The following is a 5,831-nucleotide window of genomic DNA, read 5'->3' as shown; positions in this document are numbered from 1 at the left end:
TCAATAAATTGTCTTATCAAACTAGAACTAACTAGTAAAATTTAAGGAAAATATGTTTTTTCAAATGCAAGTTCCGGTTTACAAAGTTTCTAGGCCTGATGGACATACTTGCGGATACAAATATGTCCGGCAAATTGTGGTTGTTGATCCCGAAGGTAATGTGTATAAAATATTGAGGAAATATAATAATCAATAAAAATTATTATCAAAGTAAAGTTTATGTAAAACTGAAACACTTTTCTGCGTTCAAATCTCTTTGGCATGGTTCTGAAAAAAAACAAAAGTGGCCTTATCTATTAAACATTTGGAATTTTTAAGGGTGCTTATGTTAAAAAAATATGTTTCTAACAAAGGGAATCATAAAACATGCCCAAGGGTTTGGTTTAGAAGGTTTAGATAACGCAACAAACTGTCCAAGTTGTTACATGGTGTGTTTATTTCAGATATTTTTTCAACTTATGATGATACAACAATAGTATTAAAACGAATATAAAACCAACAAGAAATAAATTTTGTGAATTTGCTTTTCCAGAGCGAGGACTGTGGTACATGTCTACTTGATGCCAACTTTCGCCTAGTTCGTCGACAAACTGGACAACAGTATGGAGCCCCATCACCAAAAGTTAATTCTTTCCTTGAAGAGAATAAACCTTCTTCTCTAAATAATGAAGTAGTATTTTTAAATCACTGTTCTGTTAAAAGAACTAGCGATTTCCAAGCTGGAAGTGATATAAGGGTCAAAGCACCAAGCTGTCAGTCAATGCCGTTTTTCGATCAGACCTGGAGAAAAGTATAGCAAATATATAAACCGCAAAATGGCTAATCTGTTTTTATTTATTTAGAATTTGGGCATTCCATATGGGTAATTTACACAGCTGCTGAATTGCCACGATTCCCTTAACATTTTTTTATGATATTGCTTGTCGTGTGAAGGCTCAATCTTACAGTAAGTATAATAATAGTGCTTACAGAAGTAATTTGGCAACATTCCAGTTTTCCTGGTATAGTTATAGATTACATAAGTGTAAAATTTAGTTTATTAAGTTCGTTGTACCGGTTTTTCATGATTATGGCCACAACATGAATTGTCAATTATATGTGTGTGTGTGTGTGTGTGTGTGTCATTTGGTTAAATTACCAGGAAATATTTTAATAGTTCCATGAACTTTAAATTATGCAATAACATTTCAAAAAAAATTGCGAGATAAGTTAAATAAAGACTTTTTAGTTGAAGGAATGGAAAAGCTATGGTCATTTCTCAGAAATTTAAATAAAATCACGAAAGAAATGAAATCAGAACATCGAACTGATGTGTTAACGTGACGGATGATGCGCGGCTACTGTATTATGCAGAGGCGCTGCTGGGTTGGTGAATTATTAAACGCAGTTTTTGCCTGTGGTAAACATCTTGTTTTTTTATGTAGCATTACTTAAAAAATGTGTGCTTGGTTTGATTTATTTATCTTTTGTCTTAAAAGTACATGTTCTGTTACAATAGCTTTGACAAAGCAACAAAGAGTGAAATCACATTAAAAACTCTTCTGGCTTCCCATCCAAGTAAGTAGGTTTCCCTCAAATTTTCCAAGTTAACAGGTAAAGATTTATAAATGACAAATTTAATGTTTTTGCAGCCATTAACATCGAAGATATTCAAAAATATAGATCAGCCACCAAACCAAAAAAATAACATAACAGAGAGGTATTGAAAAGGAGAGGTAATTTAAAGCCTTAAATATAATGATGACAATCATAAAAATGAAAACATATCATTTCAATCTGGGACAGTGGCAAGGTGAATTTTTTGTTTTATGGTATTTCAAAATCAAATGCTACCACCAATAACCCTGTTTCTGGCTTGTAATTAAAGTTTAACCAAACATATGGTGATCAATTTTTACACATATTTTTCTGCGTATTACCAAGATGGACTTTGCTTGTCATACAGAACATTTTCGTAAATTTATGTTTGATCGCTAAAAAAACATTTTACTGCCTTAGAACGAAAACTTAATATTACCCGTGGATTCTTAGCGAGCATTTGCCAAAAACTTCCCAATTAAATGTTGAGCATAAATTTCTATGTTCATTAATCAAGAAATATCCAGGTCAGATTTTCTTGTTTACTTACCACCCATTTTTCTATAGTCGGACAAGCAGTTGGGCAGACTGCTTAAAAGTTTAAAACGAGTCGCAAAAAAATTAAAACAGAAATATACAACGATTGGGCTACACATAAAACACGACCTTTCAGCAGCACGTAGTTCATTCAAGTGACCTTACATCGCTACACAACGAGGCACAAGAGACAATAATAAAACGACATGCACCCCCCACCAGTATTACACACGAAAACGAATTGGTAAATTTACAACGCGACCATAGCGTGTACGTGTTGGATGATGGCAAGTCCGGTAGCATGAACCTGTTGGCACAAAAGTTTTTCGATTTTTGATGTTCTGTGTGCGTCGTTGCGGACAAACAAATGTTTTTAAATCAGTGGGGGAATCTTATTGCGGGGATTGCGATGCCAGAATGTTGGTATAGGACGCGCAAATGTTGCATAGTATTGCGTAAATAAGAAATAATGAGGTCGGGTCTTGACATTCTTGATTTTCTTCTAGAGGTGAAAAGAATTCTCCCGGTAGTTTCAATGTGGTCCATACACCAACTCTGCCGAACATCCAATATCTTCTTTTGGCACTGATCTAATTCCAAGTTGGAAGTTGGTCAAACCAGTTGGGGTCTGTAAGACGGACGGACCTCTAACGCTGACTTCAGTTGCCGGTGCATTCTTTCAACAATTCCGTTCTATTGTAGATGGTAGGAAGTCGTACGCTGTCGATGAGAACCTAACAATTGGTTTAAAGCTAGCCCAGAGATTGGATTCGAACTGTCGACCTCTATCCGAAGTTATGGTACTGGGTGTTCCGTATCGGACAATAACGCTCTAGCACACACGACTTTGCTGTGGCATTTATCATGGGTAAAGCTTCGGGCCATCGAGTAAAACTATCGATGCACGTGATTGCAACAAAGGCATGTTCGGGCCCAATTACCCACATCTCTTTGTTTAAAGCCACATAATCGCTCAGACACAGGCTTGCCAACTGGTATATTTCAAACCTGTTTGGTATGCGATTTTTTCGTTTGGTATATTTTGGAAAACTGGTATATTTTTGAAAGTAAAAAAACTGTTTCTGAATTTCTACCACAGATTTACTTTACAATCTGGCAACCCTAACAGTAACAGTAGAGTGTAGGACTGAAGTTACTGAATAATAATGGCATCAAGGGAAATGGAAACCACGTTATGATGGTCAACGAAAATTTCGTTCAGAATGGTCTCATGAATTTCCTTGGATCTCTAAATCTAGTGATGGAGGAGATGCACCTTATTGCAAACTTTGCAGAAAAGTGCTTGCGGTACGAAAAGCAGCCATCGCATCCAGCATCACAAAACAGACGAACACAAGAAAAGAGAAAATGCAACTAACAATTCAAGAAAAATAAAATTTCAAAGCGTGTCACCTTCAGTGGAAGTTAAAAAAAAGTGGACATGGAGCTTTGCTGCTTCGGTATGTTGCCATTATTGTTCTGTATCAACTGTGGATCATTTAAGTGAGATAGTAAAAAAGCATGGCACAGGCAGTGCTTTAGCCAATATTCGCTTGCACAGAACGAAGTGCGCCAAAATAATTCAAAACGTTTTGTCCAAATCATTATTTGAAGAATTCATGGAAGATGTAAAAAAACAAGCCCTTTTCTTTGATTTGAGATGAATCTACTGACATTTCCTCTGACAAACATATGTGTGCTCTTGTGATTTACTTAAATGAAAAGCTTGAAAAGATTGATGTTGGGTTACTTGGATTAGTTCCCGTCACCAAAGCTACAGGAGAAGCATTGTTTTGTTTGCTGAAACAAACTCTTGTAGATGCTGGTATGGATTTTAAGAACTGCATCGGATTTGGAAGTGATGGAGCACAACAGCAAACATGGTGGGAGAGCAAAACTCGTTGTTTTCAAGGATTTTGAAGGAATCGCCCAGCTGTGTTTTGTTTAAGTGCATTTGCCACAGTCTTGCTCTGTGTGTACAGAAAGGCTTTGAAAAGCTTTCTTCAGCTTTATTTAGGCTTTCTTTTAGCTGAAATTCCATCTTAGTTTAGTAAGAGTGCACTTAGGAGAGACGAGTACAAGACTTTTTATTTAAGGCCTTGGATACTGCTGAGGGGAGCAGTTCAGCTTCTCTTCCTTTCCAGAAAATGAGTGCAACAAGGTGGTTTAGTACGCGGAAAGTTGATTACCAATGTATTGAAAAGTTTTAAAAGAATACTTTGCAGCAGCAGAGCTAATTGAAACTCAAGATGTCAGATACAAGGCTGCACAACTCTACTACGTAATATCGTGTGATGACTACATAACTTACTTGTATTTAATTATGGTTGCTCCAGTGATCCAAGAATTTGAAAAGGTTAATATGCATTCTTTCAAGCCTCTAAGGCTGACCCAGAGAAAATGGTTAGTGAGTTGGATGTGCATTACAAAACCCTGAAGCAAAGACTCTATGACACTCGGGGATATCAAATTGATTTTGGTTCAAGATTTCAGTCTGAACTTCTACGCTGCAAACGAGAGAATGCTGGAAACCCACAATATATAGTTTCGGTGGAGCTTCTACTTGAGCGATGCATGCAGTTGTAAAGAAAAACTGTAAAGAAATGTTTGCCTTTGCATTAATACTTTAGTGTGCAAGTTTTTAAAAAAAATGCCGTTTCTCAGTGAAGCAGCTCTTTATTAATATGCTCTCCAGAAGCAATATGGCGCATAGACAATAAAAACCTTGTTAGTTGCTCTCTGTGTATTCTTTTTTCATTGCTGGTTGCCAAACATAGCTTGCGCACAGTGAAGCACGATAGTTTGCGTATGTTTTTAAACTTTCGAGTTCCTGGTGCATCCTGGAAAACAGCGGTGCTTTGCTGCCATCGTTATATATATATACATATAATTTATTGTTGTATTGCAGCAAAATACCTGCGTTAAACAAAAATTAGTTTCGTTACCGAACAAGTGTGGCATGTATAGGTGAGCGACTTCCTGCGACGACAGCCTATGAATTTCAACCGATCGTTAATTGAATGGAGATGGTAAAAGCACAAACACACACATTTCAAAACTTGCTTCACAAATCACATTAAAATGAATTTTTGTGTTTTCTGTTACTTTACTCAACATAAGGTGCACTCACTAGGCAGAAATACTGAATTATTAAAAAGAACTAAAAACAGATATTTTTACACCAGAAAAATGTAAGGGGTCGCCAGCAATACACTCGCGTTGGTTACATATAGTATGTTTGTAACAAGAATTATAAACGTAAATTAAATTTTTACACTGCGCACCACCGTCAAAGTCGTTACTAGGCCTATACAAATTGTGGAACTCGATCCTTTTTTATATTATATTTTACCGAGAGAAAATACATTTGCCGCATTGATGTTGGCATGTTTCTATAATTTAACTATGTGTTTGTTGGTAGATGTTTCACCAATATCAAGTGCGTTCGCGGTGGCAGAACGGTTCAGAGAAGGGAAGTCCAAACGAGTGTCCCTGCCCCTCTATTCGCTCGGGAGTGCGCAGACTACAAAGACGACAAGACACCAGGAGCACCACACCACATCTCGTCCGCTGCCAGGTTCTAGTAATAATACCTTCCTAGCAGTGGATTATCATCGAAAACTTCCTCGTGTGTCGTATGCCACCATGGTAACTCGGGGGCCATCCCATGCCCGGCAGCGGTGGTTACGCTTCGGCCCAAGGGTGGGTGGTAATGT

This window comes from Ascidiella aspersa, chromosome 3, assembly GCF_963924565.1.
Source record: "Ascidiella aspersa chromosome 3, kaAscAspe10.2, whole genome shotgun sequence".
In the NCBI taxonomy this organism is placed as follows: domain Eukaryota; kingdom Metazoa; phylum Chordata; class Ascidiacea; order Phlebobranchia; family Ascidiidae; genus Ascidiella; species Ascidiella aspersa.
This window is presented reverse-complemented; position numbering follows the sequence as displayed.